The following is a 15,041-nucleotide window of genomic DNA, read 5'->3' as shown; positions in this document are numbered from 1 at the left end:
AAACAAAGCCACCGGCCGGGTTGGAAGGAACGCAACGCCCCAGCCTCATGTACGCATGCGCTCGCTCAGCGGCAGGGAAAGGATGGGGAAGATGAGCCGGCCGCGCGCATGCGCACTTCGGCGCTGCGGCCTCCGCAGCGCGGCGCGCCGCCGGCCGCCATTTGGGGGCGCCGCGGAGCTGGAGACGGGGCCTCGCGGCCGCCATTTTGTGGGCGCAGACGGCGCGGCTTCCGGCTTTGTGGCTGTGGGGGCGCCCTGAGGGAAGTTCCCCGCTCCCACGGCGTGCGTCTGCCTCGTGTGGGAGTACTCCCGGCCGTTTGTGTGCAAGAAGGCAGCTTTATTATTTTTTTTTTTTTATCTTGTTTTAAACCTTAGTCATCGTCTGGAGAGCTGCCCCAGCTTTAATGGCTTTTCCTCAGCCGAGGATGTGACCTCCTTCGGCTCTGTGTGTGTGATAGCAGTTCTTTCCAGAAGAACAAAAGTGGCTTTAATATTCATCTGAGTGCTGCTTTGGGAGATGAAATCTGATCGTTGCAAAGCCTATTTAAATAACATAACTGTTTCCTGTTGTCAGGATCTGCTGCATGAATTTAGCCCTTAATTAAAATTCTAGTGCAGATTTCGGCAGCTGGAAATAGAACAGTGCAATTAGGAACACTCCAAATATAGCGCTGACTTTTTTCATGCTACCATCTCATCTACATGGAGTGGGAACAGCCTCATCTTTTTACTTGTCTTGATACTCAGAAAAATGAGTACTACAGGATATAATTGATTGGGAGCCATTGAACAAATATAGTTGATGCCAGATGTAGCTCAACCAGGCACCAGTAGAGAAAGGCTCTAATATTCCTTGTCATCACTGTCAACAGTTGGAAGTAAAATTTGGGTCAACCTACAGAACTATTGAAGAAGTAAATAATCCTTCCCTTCCTCCTGCTGATAGAAAAGAAGCCAAATCTGAAAGAAATCATTTTGTTCTAAAAAATAAATGATTTTGTTCGTAAAAAAGAAGGGTAAATTCACCTTTTTTTTTTTTTTAATAGTTGCTAAACAATTTCTTGATACAGGCTTTTTTAGGGCACAGACGAGGCCAATTTCTTGGAGGAAGCTAAAGGCAATGTTTTATTGCCTTTTTCCTCCTGTAGGTCCTTCAGCAGATATATTGCACTACATGAAAGAGCAGTACAATGTAAAATTGAGCGATAAAGAACGTTGAGTGTCTTATAATGTCAGGTATGTGGCCTGTGTGTACAAAGTCTGTGTAGTGATATATTGATTTATTACAAATGCCATCTAGATATAGCCTCTTTTGGTTGATTTGCTTCTTTGCATTTCTTCATACTGTATAATTATGTATGTGCAACCAAGTTTCAGTGATGAAATCAGTTTCTTGAAGCAGCGTGGTTAAAATGGTACGTAAACTTCACAGAGGTAAGGGAAGAAAATCAGCGATTGTCTTCACAATTACAATCTTTGTCATAAAGGCATGTTGGAGGGAAAAAATTGACAGCAAACCTCATTGTACTTCTTATGTATGTAATTACACAGACTAAGAGATTATATCTTACTGTAACTGCCTCTGGTTTACCTACTTACCTTGGATTACATTCAGACTGAGGAGGCCTGGGCTAGCCACAAAAATTTCAAAGATTGAACATGAGAAAACATTATTTTCTCCATAAAATTTTATTTCAACTGGAAAAGTAGTAATACTATCTCAAAGAGTTTTGAGATTTGCATTGCTCGTATAGAGATTTGCAGAGAAAAGAGTGAACATTGTGCTTTCCCAATAGCATTACCATTTTGTAACTGAATGTTTTATTTTCCTGTTTTGTTATTATTCCCAGGAAATACACGTTTTTCCTGTTTTGTTATTATTCCCAGGAAATACACGTTTTTCCACATAGAATCTACTCAGTGATTTTTAATCACCATGTTTAATCCATGCAGTAAAGGATCTGTTGTTACTACTCCCCCTAGGGTGAATTATTATCTAAAGGTGGCCTGGAAACTCCACAAAAATATCGGCTTTGCCATCTAGTGGAGATCCTCAAGAACAGCAAGTAGCCTTCGACCAGGAGAGGCAGGTGTTTTTGCTTCCCCAAGTGCAGCATCACCACGAATAGAAGCACTGGTGCAAAAACATTAGGCAAGGCATCTGATGTCAATCTAGTAATTAAAGTAGGAATGTAAGCCATGGGAAAGGTGGGAGAACAAAAGTCATAAAACCCTGTTACAAGCAACATATGGGCATCATTAAAAAAAAGGTTGAAAGGTAATTAAAGGAGCTCTAATGACAATAAATTACACTTATCTCATAATAAAAATTTTAATGCCAGTTTCTCCTGTGTCATTCTTTCATTTTCATTCCCAGTTCCTTCTCTGTCCTTTTCAGTTCTTCTCATGTCTCTCCTCTAATTTCTTCTCCCCAAATCTGCCTTTTTTTTTCCTTCGTCCTGTCTGTTCTTTCCTACGTTCATCTACCGCTTTTGCTCCTCTCCATCCCCTCTTTTGCTTTGTCCCTCTGTTTTGTCTCCTACATTTTTCTATTTAACTTTGCTTTTGACAGATTTGTTGTAATGTCCTCAATGAAGAACCACTGCTGCAAAATTCCTGCCAATTCCATTTGGTGCTTGTTCACAAAACCAGAGAGGACACTACAAAGGCTGAAGAGTCTGATGCTATGGGGGATGGAGGGCACAGGAAGCTCATTGGGACAGCATCTAACTTTTGGCAAGTGTTTATTTAGCATTAAGCAGTGGGGTCTTAACTGTAAGATTGAAATCTGCCAAGTTATGCTAAGTTATGTGATAATATTAACAATAATAGCGTGGTGACAGTTCTATATTTGTACCTCTTTAATAGCACCCTTTTTGGAAAGCCAATCCTCCCAGTTTATTTGTGTAAGAAACAAAAGAGACTCTTTCATCTAGGAAGTGAATTTCAAACTGTTAGCTCATCTTTTGCAGGGAATCCTCAGAAGCAAACTGGGTGGTTACATTTTATGTCATTTTCTCTGTCAATAATGAGCATCTGTCAGGATACCGGGGGAGTTCCCGCATTCATTTAAACCTGGTTTGTTTGTTGGGGCTTGCAAAGACTGAAGGCACACGGGTGTGTTTTAAAACGCGCTCTGAGCTGAACTAAAGCTGGATAATAAAAGCAGAGTAACAAATCATGGCTGTGCTGTTTAGTACACAGACATTCATTTGGCCCTGCAAATTAGCAAAGCAAGTTTTAGGTTCATTTCTGTAGGTGTTAAAAGCATACAAGAATATTGCGGAATCGCTGTGCTTGTGTTTCGGTTAAGATCAGTCCCTTCTGCCGTGTCCCTGAGGGATTTAGATGCAACAGAAAGGTACAATTCTGTTGCATGGGAGAAAGCATCTCTTGCAAAGTGCAGAGCCCAGTTCCTCCGTCATTTCTTGCACAGTCTCTCAAAGCTGGCAAGGGTGGTGGTGGAGAAGGTCGAAGGGATCTGCTGTTGTGTGGATCCAGCTCATAGCTGAGTGGGCGTACAGCAAAAGGAAGGGGATGTTGCAGGCTTCAATCTACAGAAAAGCCCATGGAGTGCCAGTGTCCTGAGTTCAGCTTCTCAGGAAGTATTTGTCCTTAAGTAGGCTCTGAACACAGCACCAAATACACAACAACAGAGTGCAGTGCTAGTCTTTCGTTCATGGTACCAGCTCCAGCCTGGTGACGCACAACAGAGCTGCAACACTAACATGGAAATCCCAGATGGCATTCAAACTGGCTGTAACAAACAATAATTTCCACTTCAGTAGCATGTGAGGAACTCACAGCGCATTGCAAACTTTAATTAATCCTCACAGTCCAGTTGGGATGCAGAAGGATTACATCCCTCATCACTGAAGGAAAGATAGCTCCAGCACAAACCATGGCAACTCTGCAACATTATTCAGGAATTTCTGCCAGGATGCATACTGCACTGAAACTACAGGGGAATTCAAGTGGATAGAGTGAAGAGAGAAAGAATTAAATACAAACTGAAGCTCAAAATCAGCATTGCATCCCTCCCAGTACCAGGCCATGAAACAGAGATGTTAAACAGCAGGCAATTTACCACCACCGCAACCACCGCATAATTTCATACCCCAGTGTTATAGGTACTGATTGAGCTAGATGAGTATTGGCAGAAGTGTTGTTTGAGCAATTGCGGGGGATTCTAGCAGAAAAGCCGAAAGCACTGCCGAGCAGCTAATAAGTGGCTGTTCTTCAGTCACGCTGCACTCAAAATAGCTTTCCAACAGGGGAAAAAGCAAATTCTATTGGCTTCAACACCTGGTTGAGCAACTTAATAAGGACAAAATTGAAAGTTAGAGCTGAATCATTATTTATTTTATAACTACATCTTCATCACACAGTCCACTCTAAAATGGGAGTTATTTCATTTCAAATCAAGCTCGTGCCAGCTTTTTCTGTAAGCTCATTCAGCACAGAGGTGAGGCGAAGGTTTGTTGAAAACAATTTCTGACAGCAGCTGCTTTAGAGGAGGAGAGCAATCTGCAATCATGGAAAAGATTTTTTTCCCATTCTGCCTTGCCTTTCCCAAATTGTATTTCTTAAGTGTATTTATAATGCACCAGGAAAATGGTAGTAGTGCAAAGACTATACTTAGTATTATTTGGGTAACGTTGATTTCCAAGCAGTACTTCAAAAGTGATGAGCAAACAGTTATGAAAGCAAAATGAAGAGGACACAGAAAGCAGTTTGTTCCTCTCACTGAAATTACTTTTTATGTATTTGAAGACTGCTATTGTTTTACCTCTTAGTTTTCTTTTCTCTGATGTTCAGCCGTTCAGACTAAGCTTAGTCTAAACTTAGGACGATTCCTTTAGCCTTTACTTACAATTATACTTCCATGAAGCTTGGTAATCACTGGTGTCTTCCTCTGTTGTTTTTGTTTGTTTGATTGTTTGTTTGTTTTTCCCCAATAGGATCATACCTTCCTTAAAGTACCCCAGATTGGACATAGCATCCCAGCTGGGGCATAAGCATCTTGAAGGAGAGCTGAAGAATTGCTAGATGTTTTGTAGGTGATACCACTGGCTAAAAATTGCAGTAAGTGTTTGCTTTTTTTTTTCACAGCTGCATGACATTGTTTACTCCCATTCAGCCTATGATGTATGTTAACATCCAAATCTTTTTCTGCCATGCTGTTACTTAGCTTGTCCTTCCTCACCTTTTGTTTTTGCAGTTCATTATTCTTGCCTAAATGCAGTGACCTGTTTGTTTTTAATGAGTTGCATCCTCTCAACTCCTTATGGAGTTGTTCTACAATGCATACCTGTTATGTTTGATTGGCAAAAATATCTATCCACAGTAATTATGAATAAATCAACATGCTTGTTTATTAAAAAAGAAGCTGGTCTCTTCTCTAAGGAGAAGTCTACCAAATGAAATCTTTTTTTTTTTTTATTGACGCAGATTATCATTTTTATCTAGTTTATTTCTCAGATAAGGGAATTCCTGCTGCCTCATTTTTAAAAAGACAGACTTTGGAAGCCTTTATTTGAAAATACAGACTAAGGCACTTAGATTTTTGCATTCTAGAATCACAGAAGGGCATACAGCCTTTTGGGTTGTTATACCCAAGTTTGTATCTACCACCATGCCAGTCAGTAAGTAGACATTACAGTAGAAATCCTGTCTACATGTTGCACCATTTTCCATGCATTTGTTTCATTTTTTCTCTTTTTGAAAGGGTTTCTCAGAAAAGAAAATATATATGTAGAAAAGGGAAGGTATTGTTTTTTGTTTTTTTTCCTCATCGGAATGTAAATTAGGAGAAGGACAGAGAGAAACAATGAAAAATAAGAGTGAAATGATGCAGGAAGAAGCAACAACTTCCTTCAAAACATTGTTTGTTCAGATTTCTTCAAAATATTTCATACTCGATTTGTTCTCTGTTTCCCATTTGTTCTAATATTTTGTGTACATTCAAGCAGTGCAAATGTGAATCTCTGTTCAACATAAAAAACCTTTCCAGCAGGTTCAGGCAAGGGCTTCTGAAAGGTACAGTTAGTTCCCCATGCTCATCACAGTGGGCAGAAATCCTTTCTCTCCCACTCCATCCCCATGCAAGTCAATACTGCTCTCGTACTTACTCAAACTCATTATAGAAATCTTTGCTTATATGCAGCAAAATACAGTTTTTCTCTTTTGTAATTCAGCTAATCTGTCGCTCCTCCTCAATAACAAGATACACATCCAAATCAATATGCTACCTTTCTCCTCTCCTGAACTGTTCTTTACAAAATAAGCATCAGTTTTGTGTGAGAAAAAGAATTGAAGGGAGAAGGCATTCTGCAAGTTAAATGTCATACTTTCTCCCATTGGGTACTTCAGTTTTATAGATACTAGTTTTTATAATGAACAGTGAATATTAAGAAGACTCTAATGGTGGCTTTCAATAGTGATATTTAGCAGGTTCTTTCTCTGGTTGGCTCTCCCTTTTTGTCTTTATATTTTGTGCCTAAGTGCCTGCAAAGAAATCATTATTTTCTGTTAGATGTTTAATCACAAACCTTGCAAGGAAATTTGCTGTTTTCCAAACGGTGCAGAACTAACTTCATTACTACATTGACATATTAGGTACATTTGTCAGCTGTGAAGTTCCATCTTCTTAAAAAAGTCCCTAGCCAATATTCCCTTTGGAAAAGATTATTTTCAAATGATACAATGGCTTGATGTACTATTTCCATCTTTCCTCCAGGTTCTTTCTTGCTGAATGTGACAATTTATGGGAGACAGGTAAGTTGCACAGTAAGTTGCACTGCAGGCTTTGTGCCTGCAGTGGAAGGATTCTTATATGTATTTGTTCTTGTTTCTCTAGTGTCAGATCCTCAGCCTCCTTTGAAGTCAGCACCAATATATACAGAGGGTCTGGAGCATCTCTGCAAAACTGACTTACCTCAGCCTCATGGGAAATCAGTAGGAGCTGCGGGAGTGCAACACTGCTAAAAATGCATATTTTGCAATTTTTTAGCAAGTTTCTTCCAACAGCCTCAAAGCTGTTATGGTACCAGAGGCAGGCCTGAGGAAAAGAAGAATCTGGGTCAGCCAAAGCTTCACTGCTCTCAAACATCTGGACTGGATGAGCCTACATCTGTAGATAAATACATCAAGAAGTTCTGGATTCCTATTTCTGTTCACTGATCATTAGGTGTCATCATATGAGGTGTCACCTCAGTGTTCAGTCACGCAACTATCTGAAAGAAGAAACTTACTTTCTTTGTACAAGGGAGACTTCTAATGAGGTACTGGTCTTTTGTTTAGAGCTAATTGCTTTAAACACAAAAGCAATACTCATCTTATTAGACTTGCTGAAGATCTAAGTTCAGTTTCCGTAGGCTATGTGATCTTGGAAAGTAAGTTGGATCTCATCACACATCCTCTTCACTCCCAAAGATGGGGATATTACCACACCTGCCATATGTTACAATTTGGCACCCTTAGGGGAAGGACTCTATGTCAATAAACATGCACAAAAGGTGAGAGTGTGCTCAAGGTCTCGAGCATTTACTGCAGGACATAATATCCATAGTGCAATTTACAGAGAGAAATTACAGACCAGATATTTAGAGAGTGTACTTCATTCTTTCCATCATTTAGCAGATGGGAGAAAGTTAGAGCAATGGAAGTATTTTCTTAAGACCCCAGTATGAAAGTCACTCAGTGAGTGATTCTCTGAGAGGTATTAACTAGAATTCAATTTATTGCAGCTGACAACACTATAAGGAAAAAGAAGATACTATAGATAACAGTATATGCCTTCAAAGGCCAGGAAACTCTGGATTGTGCACCATTGGAGGATGATCTCCAGTCAGGACTTGGTATATGTTGCAGACCCCATCCATGAAGAAGGTCACTGGCATTTTGGTATGATTTTCCTGAGCTTTTCCAGAATTTTCTTAGAATAAAATAGCTATTTTCATCATTTCTACTGTCAAACAAATGGACATTTGTATGTAAACACATTGCTTCACTAAAAGATAAATACAGGATATGCAGGTGGTGTAATCACTGGTGCCAAATGGGAGCTGCCAAAGGGCTTCTTCAGTACAATTAGCAGGCTAAGTTTTTCCTGCTGCCAAAGTGCACATGCAGCGCAACACGGACTCAGATACCAATGTGTATGGACAGGACAGGACAGCACAGGCCTGCACCTTCTCAGGTAAGCTATGACAGATCACTAACTCCTTAACATACAGTGCTCTTCCAGTTAGAATCTCTGTAAAAGTGGGTGTGCATGTGAACCCTCATGAGACCTCATGTACACCTCAAATTGTATGCAAGAACGCACCTGGAAAGAACAAATGCCAGAAAAGTAACAAACTCAATCAGAGTGCAAATGAAATAAGGCAGGCAAGAAAAGCTAGTTTTCACCATTGTACGTAAAATTTTCAGACAAAGAAAATTAATGTTTAAAATCAACGTGTTGCTGCTTTAAATATAGGTTTAACTAAACTTATAATGAATTGTAAATACAGGAGAAGTCTGTATAACACACAAATATATCTGTGTAACACATATGCTTACATACCTGTTTCAAGTCATTTCCTGCTCAGCTTCTTTGCTGCTTATAGCATTGTGTAGCACCTTCTGGTACATATGGTATCTTCAATGGAAAGGTGTTGTCACCTACTGTAATTGCACAGATTTCCCCTGCAGGAATTCAGCCGTACAACTACATTCAGAGCATAAAAAAAGTGTGAATTAAAAATACAACTTTGCTTTTTTTGTTATAACCAAGCATATATTATTTTCCCCCTAAAATAAAGACAGAAAAGACAGAAACATCATAGGATTATCTGAGCCTTCTACATATCATTCATAAAGACTGCCAAGTGTAGAAAGGACAGTGCTGCATATGTTATTTTTTGGCTCATTCTGGTTCTTTAACCCTAGCTTAACAGATAAACCTTATTTTTGTGTCACCTGTAAATAGTGTTATTGAAACAATTTATCAAAAACAGGGAGATGTTTCCTCTCTGCAGAATTCATCACATATTTATGTGTTATGTGAAGCAACGATTTTATACTGAAAATACATACGCAAACTGTAACGCTGCCATCAGCTCCTACAGAAGCCTCTTAAGTTTTATATATGCCACCATCAGATTTTGGGTGTGTTACGCATACAGGACGGCAGCTGAAGCTGGTTGAGAAGATCTCTTGAAAATTTACAGCAACACAGCTATCCACCCCGTTGCAGAGTTACCTCCAGTAACCCTACCCAGTTCTGGAACCCTTTCTTGGTGGCCATGTTTCCTTTTTCCCTTTGTCCCCAACAAACATTTGTTTTCCTCATGGCTTTCCCTGTGGAAGTGGACAAGAAAAATTAAATAATATCAATCTAGCTTTGCATTGCTGCAGTTGTCAGTGAAATGCCAGTTCAGACTACCTTGGCGCAGGTGCCCCCACAGAGGCAGTTCATCTCTTACTATTAGTATTATGCAATTACATTATTACTTCAAGGTCTCTAGATTGGGTCCTAATTGCACCAGGCTTTTTCTCTGACTAAAGCTGGCCTTTTTGTGTGTACATAAACTGTTCTGACTGATGACGTCGATCCAGGCTAACAGATTCCTACCCTCAGCCTTTTGTTACTGCTCCTTTTTTTGCAAGGGGATATTCCCTGCCTCTGCTCTGCTCTTTTAACTGTACATCCTATCATCCCCTCCCTTGGTTCTGTAAAATGATTCAAGTTTCAAAAAAATAATAATAACAAAAAATAAATGCTCTCAAGTATCAAAAGAGACACTCTTTAATATTACTCCCTCATTATTCAGTTGGGGAACTGAGATACAGAGAGATTAAGTGAGTTGCCAGAGGAAAAGGAGGAAGGTTGCAGGAAGAAAATTTAGTTCCTCTGAGTCACAGTTCAGCATCTTAAATAGAAACCCTCTTTGTTCTGACTTCACCTTACCTCTGAGTGTTGCCCAATCTCTTTATGCTCAAACTTTCCTCTTCTAGGCTGTATCTCTTCTCATTTCAAAGGGAGACTTTCTTGTCACACAGGACAGGCACGAAGGAGATTAAGGGGTTGTTCTAGCCTTTTCATCTCTGGAATTTTTCTTCACTGCTACTGCTGCAAGCTGCTGCATATATCACTAGCAAAAATGATGTCCTGGAATCACAGCTTTCGCTTCGCTGACAAAGGTGTTTTGGTGGTGGTGGTGGTGGTGGTTTTTGTTTTTTCCCAGTATCATATTTGTTCAGCGTACTGTTTGTTTGCTAGCTCCTGCCTGGCAAGCTTTGTCTACTAGCTTTGTACATAAATGTCAGGGATAATTCTGAAGGCTCAGCATGATTACCAGTTGGCCAGCTGCCATGTTGGTCTTTAGGATTTAATTTTCCATCCACAAAGTGGCATTTATTTATTTATTTGTATTTAAAAAGTTCCTCTGTTCCTATTGTCTCTAGATGTACAAACAAAAGGTTTTAGCTAAACATAAATACGCACTGTCTGAATTAATGCCCACTGATGAAAGCCCTTCATAACCAACCTAAACTAACACATGGATCTCTCCTACATCTTGACATTCTTCCATGCTCTTCCTCAAAGTCCAGAGAAAAGATATATTCTGCAATGTGACCCACTGCTGAAAAAACTTGGAAGATGGCACTCTAGTAGGGAAGCAAATTCCAGGATCAAGTATTGCATATTCCTACTTTCAGTCAGATTAGCACAAAGTGCAATTTTTTTGTCTCCTTTGCTTGAGGCAGAGAATCCTCTGTTGAGTTTTTACTGCATGCAGCTAGATACTGTAAAATATATTCACAGTAACAATTTCATTCAAAAATACCTATGGTCAGAACCTAAATTTTCCTTAAATTCTAAAAAAAATGAGTGAATTTATGCATGAAGGCATGGAAGAGGAGATTATTAAATCAATGTGGACAACTCTGCAGTGCCTTTGTAACTATTCTTAAAATAGTAATAGTCCTGCACATTTAAAACTTAAGTACGGGTACAACACTTCCATCAGTGTATCAAATTTATGGCCACTAAACAATACTGGAATGTTGCTCATGATAAAACAGTAACCGAGAACTCCAAAGCAAGCTGCTACTAACAGCAGGAGCATTATGATGCTCCAAAGGCAACAGAAGAATTTTTGTTTTTTTAACCAAAGGGAGCAAGTCCTCCAGAAGTTTGGCTTCAGCAGACTCTTGCAGTAAAGAAAAGCATGCCTGGGATCTGTTTTCATTCACTACCACCAAAAATGCAGCTTTCTCAGCATATTCTTCTAGTCTGCCTTTCATCTGCACAATGCAATTCCTCTGAACTTTCCTGAGCTTGTCAAATTCTTCTAATACGTTCCTTAACTGGTGGACTCGGAGCTTTTCTTGCTTGTACATCTTCTCCTTCAACACCAGTTTGCCTCTCATTTTCAAGCATATTCCTCACTCCTGCTATATCTTTCCCTTTATACTTGTTACTATCCCAGCATGCAGAAATCCAGCAGGACATTCCCATGATCTCTGCCTTCAGTTGTTCGTTGATTTTTATCCAGATCTCTACTCTGCAGTTCTACCTGTTTGATCTTGTTTTCTCTGTCTTTCAGTTAGATTCCACTCAGATTCTGGACTGATCCATGGCCTACAGCAACCCCTAAATAAACTAAAGCTGCCCCACACCTACACTATTTTATTTGTACGTCTACTGTCGCTATTTTAAAATTAGGAGCAGCCTAGACTAGCTGTCTACAGCACTGTCATTGCTACTTTCACATCATCCCCATCCTCTGGTGCTCCAGTTCCAGGGCAAGCAAAGTGGGCTGCGTAATGCTGTCTACCCTACTCTCCAGTGAAGATCTGCAGCACCTTTAGAGCATCTGTGTGTTGGAATAATTAATGAGGTTTCCGAATCCAGCTCATCAACCTTCAAAGTTTTTTCTGCATGTCAGCAGTTCTTCTGCTCTTGCTGGCAAGTGTCATTTCCAGGGCAGGGCCTGCAGCTTCCATTAACTCGGCGTACTTCCACACCAAATCCTCGATGCAGCGTGTTGTGCCTCTCAGCGCACGTACTGCTTCTTTCTGACATGACCTGTAACAGGCTGTGTGCATCCCTGTGCCAAACGTCTCATTCTGCATTGTCGGTGGCTGAAGCACTCCAATGACACCAAAGATCCTGTTTTTGTCACAGTCAGTAACACCATGGGAAAGAAAAGGAAAGGAGAAGGAAATGCAGGCATTCATTAGTTGGAGCCTGGGCAATACCGGAGGATTTTATTCAGCTGCAATATAGTTTTGTCTGAGTGAGTTTCAAAGGTGAGCTGTATTAATACCAAGCTATTTTCTTCCCTTCTTTTTTTCTGCTTGCTGGTAATGTATCTCCCTGTTGTTAGAAACCAATTAGCGAGTGTATGGCACTGCAGAACCAGCAACATGACTTTCCAAAGGATCTTTACTGTCTGTGCAAATTCTCCTTCACTACTGTTACATAATCCTCTCCTTCTGGATGAGTTATTCTTCCATTTTATGCTGTTCTAGCATGAAATTACAAAGCCCCATGTTGCAAATTAGATCCCTGTAGGGATATCGTATGTATCAATAACCCAACTCCAGCTGGCCTCAAAAAACTGACCTTTTTAAATGCCTCAAAAACTGCCCTCTTGAATGGGACTGTCCACTAACCTCGCAGTGGAGAGAAGGCAATAGGGACAAGGAAGATTGTCACGTTTTGCATTGTAAAGTTTGAACTTGCCAGCCTCATTTTCAGTGTGCAAAATCATTATTGTTTTTAATAAGTTTGGAACATACAGCAGCTCTGAGTCACTTTTATTAAAATATCTTTGAACAACGTCCCTTTATACATGCCTCACAAAAAAGAGTGTGGGGAGAGAGAAGGGGATTCAGAGATGTGCAGTGAATTTCTATGGAAGAAAAGCCTAGTTGGGAGGACAGGAGGCGACGTCCCAACTTATTTTAACCCATACAGGATTTGTTCATCGCAGCTAAGGCTCACTAAAGCAGCACTCCACCGGCTACATAAAACCCAAGGGAGATTTTGGCAAGAGATCATCACCGAAAAATCCCTGATGATGACTCCTCACATGGCTTCAGGATGCCTCCTGAGGACTCCCTGTGGCTGTTTCAGATGTGCAGCCTCCCTGCCTGTGTTGTATACAGATGCAGGAGAGAAAGACAAACTCCTGTAGACAACAATGTGGGAATATTCCCATTTGAGGAGGATAAAAATGTTCAGCTTTCAAAACGGAAGGGAAATGCTCCTTGGACCAGTGTGGCTTGTCACAAAACTGGAAAAGAAATATCTACATTCAACATCAGTTCATCTACTGGAATTACACGATCAGAAGTCCGAAATTCTAATTTTCTATTTGAAAGAAAGTTGAAAGGCCAGACAGTTACACCAGAGCCTGCTGTATTTAAGGGAGTATTCAGGTTTGGGTTGGCTAAAGTAAAATGCTCAAAAGAAAAATGTTGTGTTGAATAACATGGAAATACATAGTTTAAACTCATTCCTTATTCAACAATATTACTACATATGTCAAAAGGAAGCTGGTAAAGGAGGGAAACCAAGATTTGACCCTAAGTTAATTTCATGTTCCCTTTGCTTTGGACTGATAAGCATCAAATAAAGTTTGTGCTAATCAAGAGGTTACAAAACATTATAGAGGTGGATGATTACTGCTGATTATGGTAAAAAAAATAAAAATTACAATATTTCAACTTTTCATGCACAAAAGTAGAAAGTCTTGAGAAGCCATTTCCTTCTCTTCTCTCTCCCATCTCTTCCCCCTCCCTGGTGCGTCACCATATCCATTCAGAGAACAGCAGGAGCGAGAATCAAACAGAAAATCATGTTGTTCTGCTTTCCCTTTTATCATATTCAACACTTGACCCAAGCAATCAGGAAGCAATTAAAAGCTTCTGTTTCAACTCCCCATCCTGTTCAAATTCTTGCCCTCATTTTGTTTTCTGAAACTTCGCTCTTTTAAAAGCTTGCCAGTGTGTGTGTGTGTGTGGCAACTTACAGACACATGTATGCCCTTGTTCTTTCAGTCAAGTGATATTATAAAATGTCTTTTCATTTCTAACAGGGTTCAGTCGTCTTTGTAACAAACACGTCCTTTAACAAAATTCTCAACCTTAGTGCTTTTCAAAATGCCTCTAATGATTTCTAATTTACTGACATTTTCCCTGAGCCCCTCATCAATTTGACTATTCAAATTGCTAGCAGTGTTAATAATTCCTCTGTCTCCAGCAGACCCACTGTAGACCTTGAAATCCCTCTGCTGCCTCTGCAGACAAGAACACATCTGGCTGCGCATCCATACCACACTGGATCAGAGTATTTATTAGCCTGGCAGCCGAGCCTCATCACCATGCAATATGATGATTAACGGCTTCATTTTCACCATTGCTATCCAGAAGGGCCTCTCACGGGGCCATTTCCTCCCCTTACTTCTGTCTTACAGTGGTGTAATTCCACTGATTTCAGCACATGGAGAACAGCGTGAGCACAAGGGTCCGTGTTTCTAAGGGTTTGTGGGGAAGATTTTGAGAAACATTTGGAGCTGGATGCCAAATTTTCCTTCCATGTCTTTGAAAAAGTCCAGATGTCTGTACTTTGGGGGAGATTTGAAGGGGAAGCAGATGCAGGCTGACCTGTCTTCAGACAAAAGCCCAAATTTCTAAAATGGCCCGATGTGTGCTCTGAGCCGAAGATACAGAAACAAGCTGGGCATGACCTTGCTGCACGTCAGCGGAAGCGTGCTTATTGCTCTTACTCTGTGGTACATGAAAGGCACTTGGAAATGGTTTATCTATGAGGGCAGTTCAGCCCTTGGAATGTTTTGCATTCTAAATTTCTGGACAGAGCTCCCATGCAGGGGCTGCTTTCTAAGTCACTTACTTCAAAATTTCCTGGACCGAAGTGCTGATATCCGTGGTGGTACACATGCAGCTAGCAATGGATGGGTGCATTTCCTAAAGCAGACCCTCCTGCTTGTACATGCAGAACACAGACATGAACTACATCTGCT

The 15,041-nt window shown here is 40.4% G+C and overlaps 1 long non-coding RNA gene across 3 annotated transcripts; it reads left to right on the top strand.

Moving 5' to 3' along the window:
• On the top strand, positions 1 to 13,954 carry LOC310900503. 3 transcript variants are annotated; one of them, XR_014585162.1, is made up of 6 exons: positions 1 to 1,236; positions 2,573 to 2,736; positions 4,962 to 5,085; positions 6,740 to 6,777; positions 6,860 to 8,200; positions 11,790 to 13,954. It is a non-coding gene; the product is annotated as an uncharacterized lncRNA (long non-coding RNA). The 3 variants fall into 3 exon arrangements; XR_014585163.1 differs by having other exon boundaries at positions 1 to 2,736; positions 6,866 to 8,200; XR_014585164.1 differs by having other exon boundaries at positions 1 to 2,736.
• The last annotated feature ends 1,087 nt before the right edge of the window (positions 13,955 to 15,041 follow it).

The sequence above is a fragment of the Anser anser genome (genome assembly GCF_964211835.1).
Source record: "Anser anser genome assembly, chromosome: 5".
Lineage (NCBI taxonomy): Eukaryota > Metazoa > Chordata > Aves > Anseriformes > Anatidae > Anser > Anser anser.
This window is presented reverse-complemented; position numbering and strand designations above follow the sequence as displayed.